Here is a 12,980-nt window from a genome sequence, read left to right on the forward strand (position 1 = left end):
AATATTATTAATTATATTTATTAATCAGGGGTCGAAATTGGCTGACATAGCTACCGGATATTCGGTCCGGAAAATTACAAATTACACGCCGACCTGAATCAATACCTGCTGGACCAAATATGATTGACTGAAACTTAACATGTGAAGAAACGTAAAATAATTGTCGGTACGATGGGAAGACAGGCAAACAAATCTCCCTGCCCGTGGTGATGATGATCGGCAGAAACCTTTCGGGACGGCAATATTTCGATCCCTGTGTCTTTAATTTGTCTCTTGCAATGAAGCTGAACGCTTTAGGTGAATAACTTGACACAACATGTAATCGTACACGGTATTGCACGTTCTGGATCGGTGACAGTGGCTATAGATTCTGAGTTTACAAACTGTAGGATCGCCGTGTTGAGAAATATGCCATTACCGTTATGGTTTTTTTGTCATAGAAACCCGTGACGTCAATTCAAACACAGCGGGGCAGGCGCATGACTTACCCACCTGACGATTCATATTAATCGTAACGCGATACTTTTCATTAATTTTTAAATAATGTTGGAAAACGCTTTTGAAGTCACAAATCTATATGTACACAAAAGAAAGAAAGAAAGAAATGTTTTATTTAACGACGCACTCAACACATTTTATTTACGGTTATATGGCGTCAGACATATGGTTAAGGACCACACAGATTTTGAGAGGAAACCCGCTGTCGCCACTACATGGGCTACTCTTTCCGATTAGCAGCAAGGGATCTTTTATTTGCGCTTCCCACATGCAGGATAGCACAAACCATGGCCTTTGTTGAACCAGTTATGGATCACTGGTCGGTGCAAGTGGTTTACACCTACTCATTGAGCCTTGCGGAGCACTCACTCAGGGTTTGGAGTCGGTATCTGGATTAAAAATCCCATGCCTCGACTGGGATCCGAACCCAGTACCTACCAGCCTGTAGACCGATGGCCTAACCACGACGCCACCGAGGCCGGTATATGTACACAAAGAAAAAAAAAACAATCCTATAAAAACATAACAAAAAACATATGCAAAACATCAACAGCCCCCCGCCCCCCCAAAAAAAAAGAAGAAAAAAAAAAAAAAGAAGAGAAGAAACTTCACCACCAAAAATCTCCCAAAACCCCCCAAAGAACCAAAATAACCCACCAAAAAACAACACAAAAACACACAAAAACAAACAAAACAACAACACCCACAAACAAAGAAACAAAACACCCCCCCAAAAAAAAAACCCCCAACGAAAACAAAATATAAACACCCCCCCCCCCCAAAAAAAAAAAAAAGCCACAAGAAATCAACACCCCAACACCCAGTAAAACACTATGAAACAATTTACTATTCAACATGACACTACCAAATGTAATAAAAAAATAAGATAAATGAAACGAACCTGAAGATGTATTTCTACAAATCACTACCAGCCAACCCTGCCCTGTATAGACGTCCCATACAACTGAGACATGTGCCAATGACAGAGACCTCAAGTTCGAAAATAAATGAAAATAAAACAGCTACGAAAAGGCTGACATGCAAGTACCCTATGCGTAACAAATGGCTAGACAAGTCAGGGCCGTAGCTAGGATTTTTTGTTTGGGGGAGGTGGGGGGGGGGGGGGGGGGGCAAACTGAATAGTTAATAGTCTAAAACTCTTTAAACGATTAAGAAGATAATTTTCTTTGTTTCTATAATGTTTTCCGGATTTTTTTCTAGGGGTAGGGCAACTGCCCCTCTTGTCCCCCACCCCTCCCCGCTAGCTACGGCCCTGCAAGTTAGCTAGTAAAAGTGGTACCGAGTTTTTAAAAATGTTATTTATTATATTAAATACTTTAAAACTTTTTATTTTATTTTATCTAAAAACCTTTTATTTTCGATATCCCTAAATGTAAATGTATATAGAAACGAACAAACATTACAGACGGGTCTGAATACTACTATAAATTTGTAGTTTATTCTTTTATTCACTAACTGCAACATCTTTAAACTATGTGACGTCATTTTGTGTTTGCCAAATCGTGATTTAGTACCGACAGGGTCCATTGATTTTAAATCCAATAACGTTGTACAGTATGATTTTTAGTTATCCGGTTATGAGTGCCAGTTAGAGTAACAAAATATAGTATTATCCAGTTGCGGGATAACAAAATATATTATTATCCAGTTGCGGGATAACAAAATATATTATTATCCAGTTGCGGGATAACAAAATATAGTATTATCCAGTTGCGGGATAACAAAATATATTATTATGCAGTTGTAGAGCAACACAAACAATTAAACGATGTGATTAAATCGGTGGATATTAATTATGTTCATCAAGTGTTTCTTTCCTTACTGGATGACACTAACGCCAATAATAATTAAAAAACCCCACAAAATAACTAAAAAACGTTCCAAAGTTTATATCAATTTTTTTCCAGCAAAACCTATTGCCATTCATGTAGGTACTAATGAGAAGATTAGTTCCACTTTCACACTAACTGGATAGTAATTTATGCCGAGCTATTTAAAACAAGCCAAGATACTAAGTTTTGATGATTCCAATGATTTATTACTACTAAATATTTGAATAAAAGTTTAATAAGACTAATAATACCTGTTCATTCTGAAGAAAGAGAACTTTGTGTTTGTTTTGTGAATGTGAAGACATTTGGAAAGGCTCTTGTTACCCGTATATTATTGTTATATTTAAAATCTGTTTCTGGATTCGAAATGAGTTCTTCTTGGCGGAAGGAGGAAAACGATTTATTTAACGACTCACTCAACACATTTAATTACGGTTATATGGCATCGGACATATGGTTAAGGACCACACAAATATTGTGAGAGGAAACCAGCTGTCGCCACTTCATGGGCTGCTCTTTCCGATTAGCAGCAAGGGATCTTTTATATGCGCCATCCCACAGATAGGATAGCACATACCACGGCCTTTGATATACCAGTCGTGGTGCACTGGCTAGAACGAGAAATAGCCCAATGGGCCCACCGACGGGGATCGATCCCAAACCAACCGCGCATCAAGCGAGCGCTTTACCACTGGGCTACGTCCCGCCCTTTCTTGGTGGAATACATGCATACAACACTTTCCATCCCCTGACCGATAGCCAGGCACTGACTGGACCCGAAGTGGACATGCCTGAACCATAAATTTATACGGACATGTGAAAAGAGGCACGGCGGAAGCAAGTAGACATTGGGGTGGGGGTTGCGGGTGGGGGAGGGGGGTGGCTGACAGATCGAGGGCGCAAAATAATTTCCTGCATTCTACAAGTAAAATTCATGTCTGCCTTAAGATTTACTACCAACAATATTTGTTGATGCCTGAAAAGTACCCTCTACATAAAGCAGACGAAGATCACGATTTTTGTTTATTACTGTCCAATTTTAAATACTAATATACCAATGTAACGTCATGAATTTCAAACCCTTTTGTAGATAATTGAATCGTGATACTCTACCAGGAACAAGATTGTCTTTCGTCAATTGAACAACGCACAGGGGTATTGATCAGCCTTCTTTTATGTTGCTGACACCTGGTCACCGATTTTCGTGCCAGAAGTATATGTTTCGTCACATGGCTGGTCTGATTCCAACCAGACCTACCCACTGAGCACTTGACAATATGTTCTGTTTTGTTTTGTTTGTCACCAACAGCCAATTAAATATCTCGCTGATGTTGGCGTTGCTGTCAGACATTGAATGCTTGCTTTAAATCGAACGTGTTCAACGAATCCAGAAAAATGTTGATAGCAATATTTTTCTTTTGAAACATATTACGTAGTTATACGTAATACAGACAGTTATAATGTAGCGAAGTGAAAAACACACAAAGATACGTTTTAAAAACTTATTCTTGAACATAAATTATGTTGGTTTTTAACATTATAACATTATAGGCGACTGCTATTACTACAAATATTGTAATTAATAATAATTATAGCATATTACAACAGTACTAATATACTTGGATATACATGTATTATTGCATACACATTCTATAAATGAGATCAACAATGGAAACTTGAAATAAAAGAAAAATAGTTAAAGAATGGAAGAAAGGAAAAAAGAAAGAAATAGAAAGGACAAAACAGAGTAAACTCAGAGATCTTGTCAGAAATTCATCTAGAACAATATACTGACATGCCTTGTTTCTAGGAATTTAGATCAAGGTCCCAGTAGTCCTCATATTCTTTGAATTGACAGTTTTTATATAGTATATATTTTTCAATTTGTATTTTATCTTAATTTATTTTTTAAATAGCATATACGTTAGGCTCCTGTTTTTGCATTTTACATTAATAATGAGCCAATTAGCAAATAGTGTTATGGGTTTTTTCTTATTTATGATTCCAAACAAAACTGTCTATATTATAGTATCTTACTACCTAATTGATATTTCGTTTCTTGTATGCTTCGGCATATTACTTTATTTTACTACTAAATGTTCTTTTGTCAAACTTACTGTTCAGAAAATAGCTTTATCTCTCCGTTGATACAATGATCTTTTAAATTTCCGAAAGAAGTTTGCTTGTAGTGTAGGTATGTAAAAGTTAAATCAACCACAGACCCCCTGCGCAATAGTTCGGAGCTCGACCAACTGAGCCTACCGGAAATGTCCACCAGCTACTGCCGGTCGGAACAGTATGATCAACTGAACATGCTAACTGCAACTTTACAACACTATGGTATTCATCACCACGTATAGGTAGTTCTGTGTTTGAGGTTTTTTGATCACATGCTGCATCTTCGCTTTATATACATGCATGCTGTCTAGTATTTAACATTTCTACAAAATTGTACATCCGTTGTAGCTGAGCATTACCAGTACAGAAAAACTGGATTGAAAGAGATATAATATTATAAAAAAAACTACTCGGCTAGTTGGCTAAAACGTTTGTTTGTTTTACAAAACATTGATTTAGTAATCATCAGCTATTGGGTGTCAAATATTTGGTAATTTTAACATATAGTCTAAGAAAGGAAACCCGCTACATTTTTTCATTAGTAGCAAGGGATCTTTTATATGCACTTTTACACAGACAGGAAAGAACATTCCACGGCTTTTGATACACCAGTCGTGGCGTACTAGCTGGAGCGAGAAATAGCACAAACAAACAAATAAACAAACAGAAAAAGAGAGACCCCCCATAAAAAACAAAAAAAACCAAAACAAATCCAACAAACCCCCCAAAAAACAACCAAGGAAAAAACCCACCAAATAATCCCAACAACATCAACAACACAATAAAAGACCGTCGCATCCATAGAGAACGATCGATCCCGCGATGCATGGATGTGTTGCATCGAATAACAGCCCGGCTCACAGGAACGACTATACAGTACCATTAAATAACCAACAGTCAAACTCCACCATTGTAACACACGATATAATGAATAAATCTTTCATGATTCCCCAGCAATCAAATAACACCCACTATTAGAAATCAAACAAAGACATGCATGAAAACATCGTGGATGGTTAATGTCAATGTGAAAATTTAACAGTAAGTATAATCTGCTGTGGAAATATAAATATCACAGATTGGAAGCTTTATCTTTTGAAAAATGAAACACACACACACACACACACACACACACACACACACAAGCACGCGCGCGCGCACGCACACACGGTATGGTGGTATTGAAATGATTTTTACATCAACAAATAGGTTTTCTACCAGATGATACGAAGGGAAAAATTACGTACCCTAAAATCTAGGAAATTAATGGATACATTTTAATAATTTCCAGAAAGATTATCATAAGAGAACTGCTGTTTAAAATGTGTCAAAATACAGGAAATGTAGTGTCCCATTTAAAAAATTAAAAAAAACCCCAACCCCGTAACCACCTATAGCCCGTCCCACAGGGAACGCCTTTTTTCATACTGTGGAATTTACTACAAGTTATTTATTTATGAGCCGACTGATTTGTAAATTTCACCAAAATATAGTATTTTTTGGTGATTTCCAAAACACTTTTATTTTTCTTCTTTCGTCAAACCAAACATAAATTATTCCGTCAAACCAAAGAAACATTTTTATAGAAGGATGGGACGGACTATAGTATGGTCACTTATGATTCATTTTGTCTTTATAACGTACCCTCAAATATACTTCTGGCAAAATCCTGGCAATGTATATCAAAATAATTCCACCATATTAAAATTTTCAAATATAGCCTTTATAATTAATCAATTAACATCTAAAAACTGTGAATGAAATTAGTTTGTTTTACCTTATTTTGCTCTCTTGACTCGATTTCGCCCGACTGTTACAGGTAGACGTTTGAGTAGAAATGTGATCGAATTATAAAACACACACAGTTTTATATTACGAACCTCGTGATGTTATTTAAGGTTTATGTATTGTTTCTCTTAGACAACGCAATCACGTAGTCCAATGTTTTCAGACATAAAACCATTCTTGACAGATCGACCGTGACGCCAGCCTGTTATTTGAACCGTCTATTGTACACATGTTATTGAACACGGCAATACGCTGCGATTTGGAACGTATTCGGTTGAAGTTTACACAAGTCGGGGACACACATGTCACAAAGACAATGCGTGCTAAATGAGTTATAGCGAGTCGTGTTTGTCGGCAATACAGTGAGCGCACTGGCTCTGTCAGCTAAGCCTGTATGTCAGAATTTTTAAATGGTAGACATCAAATAGCAGATTATTAAAATAAATCAGTACAATGTAAGAGGCACGTAGAAGCGATATCTGGAGGGGTGGGTGGAAAACTGTAGTGGGTAGGGGGCACAATCCAGATTTTTATTTTTATTTATATAGAGTAGGACACACAAAAAATACACACCCCTCCCCCAAAACCCATACATTTTCGTCCTTTATGGGGGGGGGGGGGGGCAAATACCCTGCGCCCTGGTTTCTACGGGCATGTTGAAGTAAACGAACTTTAACTGTCAGTTAATTGGGTTATCTTCATTTCTAGTTTAAGGTGCTACATCATAGTTACAAATCCCATATTACGTCAATTTTATATTTATTTTAATAAATAACTTCAAATTAATCGATCCCATGCATATTCTTTGCAATATCGAAAGTGTAATGTGTTTATACGTCGTGTAAACACACGACTCAGTTGCTGTCTTATCACAACATTACAAAACGTAGTTCTCGAATCTACAAAACCTAGCACGTTGACTACATATGGCCGCCATAAACAGATGATCGATCAGTTGCACGAAGACACCAAATTTTGTCAGCAACATCCGGGTAACATAACGTTATAGAGTGATCGCGTGCACTGAACTCTCCCAATTCCATCGATTGTTACTAGAGATTTTCCAGTAAATATTTTTTTTTCTTTTTCTACTACTAAATTAAATTATTTAGTTGTAATATTTTACGGGTATATAGTTAAAGGTATAATGCTTACATTTTAAAGCAACAGTTAATGGGATATTCCCGAGTTTGCTGCATTGTAAGGTGTTTCCGACTAATAAAATATTTTTACGATTAAACTTACATATTAAATATATTTTCTTGTTTAATAGCAGTGTCTGTATATTCAATGTGTTTGTGGCCGTCTTAATATTTGTAATTACGAAAAAAAAATTTTTTAGGATATAAAATGAAATTTAACCTAGTACAAATATTAGAACGACCAGAAACACGTTTAATATACAGCCACTAATATTTTATACAGAAAAATATATTTGATATATAATTGCAATCGTTAAAATGTCTTTGTTAGTCGATAACATCTTAAAAGTTGCAGCAAACTCAGGAATGTCCCTTTAATTAATAATTTTGTCGGGAAGCCGCTATTATGCAATTTTGAGATACCACATTTAAATCAAGTGTATATAGTTGTACTAAACCAAATAATTTCCGGCTGGGTCAAAGTTCGAGGTGCACCCAACATTTGATAGAGAAGTTAAGTCCTATGATTGGTGATAAATGTGTGTTGACTATAAAAAATGCTTTAGTTTCATCTGGGCAAAAAATGTATGCAATTTTATTTCATCTAGTACGACTGTATCAAGTGGCCTTGTGCTTGAAACATGTATGGGGGTAGGCCTACCTGTAAACAAAGTACTCAAATTTTGTGCGGAATTAGCGTAGTCATAGACGCAACTTGACTCCAATATTTTTCTGATTCACTTTAAGGATGAGGGTGGTAGTATTTATATCCGTGGTGTTTATGTCGATTGACACGCTGCAGGTAGTATTTCTAGCCACATATGTTACAATTGTCGTCTATGGGATTTGATTTGGTAGTATACACCCATATGGACTTCCAAAAAAAAAAAAAGATTGGAAAGAAGGTAATAGAACCTAATATAATTTAAAACCAAATAAATTTAAATCACTAGCAAGCACCCACAATATATCACGGCCGTAGCTAGCGGGGAGTGGGCGGGGGAGTGGGGGGCAAGGTGGGCCCCCCCCCCCGAAAAAATCCGGAAAGCATTATAGAAACTTAAAGAAAATTTTCTTCTTGTCTGTTTAAGGAGTTTTAGACTATTAACTACTCAGTTGCCCCCCTCCCCCACCCAACAAAAAATCCTAGCTACAGCCCTGTATATATTTGAATGTCACCCCGCAGCCTGAATGTTTAGAGCGCTCGCCTGTGGCGTGATAGGTCGCCGGAACTTGATCAAAGATACACCGTGGTATACCCCCTCCACGACACGGCAATATGTACAAGGAACTTAATTACAAATACACCATAGTACACCCTCTCCCTTCCACGGCACGAACATGTGTACAAGGAACTTTATTCACAAACACCATAGTACAACCCCCACTCCACCCCGTCCACAAAATAACGTGTACAAATAACTTTATCCAGAAACACCATGGTACGAGCCTCCACTTCCAAAACAAAAACGCGTATACATGGAACTTCATACATAGATACGACATGATATTATATATATATATCCCCAGTCCACTACACGGAAATGGGTACACAGAACGTGATTAGCTAATATTCACTGAAATATCAACAGTTACCTATGAATGTCTGACAGGTAGCCGTCTATTTCTGCCAAGATAGATTTTAAGATATATAGATTTTAAGGTGACAGACTATGGCATATTTTCCACTACTAGAGCCGGTTTTGATAATTAAAATCATACATTACGTAGATTTTTTTATTTAAATTATTGATTCCGATATTTCTGGTCATCCTGATGTTTTTAAGATCACAAGATGCATCTATTATGTTTTTAAAAACGCACGTGCGTCTAACAATTAATGGTTATGGAGTCTAGTTGTAGTCTATTTTTAAGGGTATTTCACCATATCAAAGTCATAGCCTCTTATTTCACTCTGTTGTAACTTTATCCAAATGTGTTACAGGTTTGTAGATAGCAAAACGTACGCGTCCATTTCCACGGGTTGAAACTAGAGTCTGTCACTTTAATATACAGTCATGTTCTTTAATTTTGCGATTAAGAAGTTGTCATGTTATCAGTATTAATAGCGAATTAACGCTAACTTCGTTTAATGCAAAAATAAAAATGTATTGCATGAATACACATATATATCAAGTTTAAAATTAAAAAAAGAAGAATTATCAATAAACTTCAAAAAGGCAATCACGTGTTTTTGTTTTTATTTATAATATTAGTACTTAACAAAACCAATCAAGCTGAAAAGAAAGACAAGGAAACAAACAATTCAAGGAACAATTTGAGACGCAGGCATGACAATGTACCCGGATGGCAAACTGCCACTCAAGAAAACGACGATGAATGTATATGTTCAAAGATTAAATGGCTTTGTTTTTGTTTCGTTTTATTGTTATTAAAACCGTATAAAAGTTAAAGTTTGTTTTGTATAACGACATTACTAGAGAACATTGATTTATTAATCATTGGCTACTGGATGTCAAACTTTTAATAATTTTGACATATAGACTTAGAGAAGAAACCCACTACATTTTTCCATTAGTAGCAAGACATATTTTATATGCACCATCCCAGAGTTTTATCTACCAGTCATGATGTACTGGCTGGAACGAGAAATAGCCCAATGGGCCCACCGACGGGTATCGATTCCAGATCCACCGCGCATCCAGCGAACCCTTTACCACAGGGATACGTCCCGACTGACCGCCTACTAAATGCGTAATGGAATTCAACGTAAAAAAAGAACAACTAGACTGTAACTTGGTACAAATAATAATTTATTATAACAAAGTCATCTGGCCATGACACATCTCCATACAACAAAATACTTTAATATGAGGACATCGCACATGTAACATCACAAACAGAGATAAATATTTTGTGTGTGAACTCGGTACTGAATTTAGGCTCAATACTAAAAATGTGTCAATTCTGACACAATAGCTATTACAAGCAATGTAGAGGCCGAGTCCAAACGCATACTAAACAAATGTATTACCAGTTTGTGTGAAACTGATAAAACTGTACACCGTCACCTGGCATGAAAACATGTTAAAACTAATACCAATAAATAGATTAAGCTATATAAGCTGTATATATATATATATATGAGGCGCAAAGTTTCTTTAATTTGTTTAAATGTCACAAGCTTTTGTGTCTATATATTGTCTTGTGAACACTGAAGTCCATTTTTGACAATTTGCCGATTTAATTTTGTCATAATACAAAATGTTAAAATATTCAAGTCTCTTGTTCTGTTCAGTAAAACTAGCAGATATCAAGGACAAGATCAGTTACTTCATGTAACTCAAATTATATTTTTTTCAAGAATTTACAAGACATATTTTACTTAAATTAATGTTTAACTATTGTATACGAAACTGCCGGTAAAAAAATAAACTACAGTCTTACAACCTGGGGCCTAATTAACTAAACTCTCGCAACTTTGCGATCTCGCAGTGCAATTTTAAAAGACTTGCAAAGAGGATACTTTGTTGTCTAGCAGAGCCTAAGAGACCTTAATGAATTAGGCCCCATCTGGTAACTGAATGTAACAAGTAAACCAAAAAATAGGATTGAAAGTGAGTACGAAAAAAGAAGGACCGATTTATTCTTTTGATACGAATGCAAAGCCTCGTTTTACGAAGTAATCTTAGCACTATAATCATCTTAAGTGTCTATCTTACGCATTTAAGGGGATTCAGGGCTGTACCCTTCGGGGGGTGGGGGGGGGGGGGGCAGGGAGGCAGTTGCACCATGAGAATATCACTTTGTTTACTCCAGAAAATATCATACACATCTCAGGGTTTAATTTGTATAGAGTTTCATTTGTTTATGAAAAGTAGTGCCCCCCTAGGATTTTGACCAGGGTACGGCCCTGAAATTTTAGTGTTAAGATCACTATACAAGGGTATAAAAGGAGACCGAGATCTTTACTGATGGAAATTGTATAATAACAAATAAATTGAATATATTTTGCTCAAACATAAAACATAACTGTTCAAAGAGGTTATTCGTCGTAGGGAAATTGTCCCCATGTCATTACAAAATGAAAACAAACACCTAATACGCAAAAATAAGCAACACATATTTAATACAAATGCCATTTTAACGCCCGATTGGTTAACAGAATACACATTCACCTGACGTCATCGAGACAGCGCCTCGTTCTGACTCACTTACCTTATTTGTCTTTTTTTGTATACAACAATGGGTTACGCACGCTCGTCTCAGAGTTCGCCCTGCTAAAACGACACTTTTAATAACACCCAACTCTCTACTAAGGGCACTCAATATTTGACTTATGCATATATATATATATATATATATATATATATATAATATATATATATATATATATATATATATATATATATATATATATATATATATATATATATATATATATATATATATATATATATATATATATATATATCTACTGGGTTTTGATTACGTTTCATACACCTGATAAAAGAATCATTCATAATAACAGACTATTTGCATGTCGCCGTACAATAATACCAAAGATGTTTTGCAAACCGACAAATACGGTCAATATTACGGTTATCTGATCGTAGTCGTAATCAATGATTGTCAATAACAAAACAAACCCCGAATCGATTACGATTGCATCTATTCTATCTAAATGAACTGTTGGAACGTCATGGTACATACAGAACGATTCACAATTTTTAAAACGTTTATAGATAGACATCTAGGCCTACACACCAACTCGTGAAGTCAAGCATAGCGTCAATAATGGTATTTGTATTCGTAGGACTACAAAATGTCTCTAGTATTAGAGGGCATCCCACGTCATGGCCTGTTTGGTAAAGGTCCGTGAAACTCGAGGTAACGGTTTGTAGGACATGCATTATTAATTGTGTAGCATACATGTAGGTCGGGTTCCAGTCATTTCGTCATTTCACAACATGTAGTACACAGCAAAAACCATTACAATTTAGACGCCGTTACAATACAACAAAAAGTTACAAATAAAAGCACCGTGAAAACTCAGTAAAAAAGGAAAATGGAATAAAAAGAGTAAAAAACATAAAGAAAGAATTTAAACGAAAAGAAGAGAGAATATAATAAAAACAGAAAAGAAGACAATAGAAAAAAAAAAGAGAACTTTTCTGACGTCTAAATTATCATTGATAAATGTTTGATATAGAAACTAAAAAAGTATTCACATATGTACAAAATTTACTGTCCATCTTTAAATGTATTTAGAACGAACAAGTTCATCATTCTACACTGGATTTCACCTTATGATTTGTATCTTATGATATGTAATGGCCACATCAGACTGTTCTGATATCACGTAACAAACAGTAATTCAACAGCACAGTGCTCCCCACAAATAAAACAATAAAATATACAAAGTGTCACATAAACAGAATACTAGTTAAACACTTCAAAAACCTATTATAGTTATAAACTTAGAAACACTCTTACTAAAATAACAAACTATTTTTATAAATTAAAAATAAAAATATATATATATTTTTTTTTTTTTACAAAACTAAAATAAAATTATAAATACTGTTATTGAGGTAATAACAGTGATGAATAATCATTA

The 12,980-nt window shown here is 35.5% G+C and overlaps 1 protein-coding gene across 1 annotated transcript in view; it reads right to left on the bottom strand.

Annotated features, from left to right (window-relative positions):
• The window catches only part of LOC121380849 (tetraspanin-18-like), a 45,041-nt gene extending 38,664 nt beyond the window's left edge, over positions 1-6,377 (bottom strand). Inside the window, exon 1 of the mRNA XM_041509840.1 lies at positions 6,247-6,377. The gene's annotated coding sequence lies outside the window, so the exon portion shown is untranslated. The remainder of the gene's footprint in view (positions 1-6,246) is intronic.
• Positions 6,378-12,980: the final 6,603 nt, after the last annotated feature.

Source organism: Gigantopelta aegis, chromosome 9 (genome assembly GCF_016097555.1).
Source record: "Gigantopelta aegis isolate Gae_Host chromosome 9, Gae_host_genome, whole genome shotgun sequence".
Taxonomy (NCBI): Eukaryota; Metazoa; Mollusca; class Gastropoda; order Neomphalida; family Peltospiridae; genus Gigantopelta; species Gigantopelta aegis.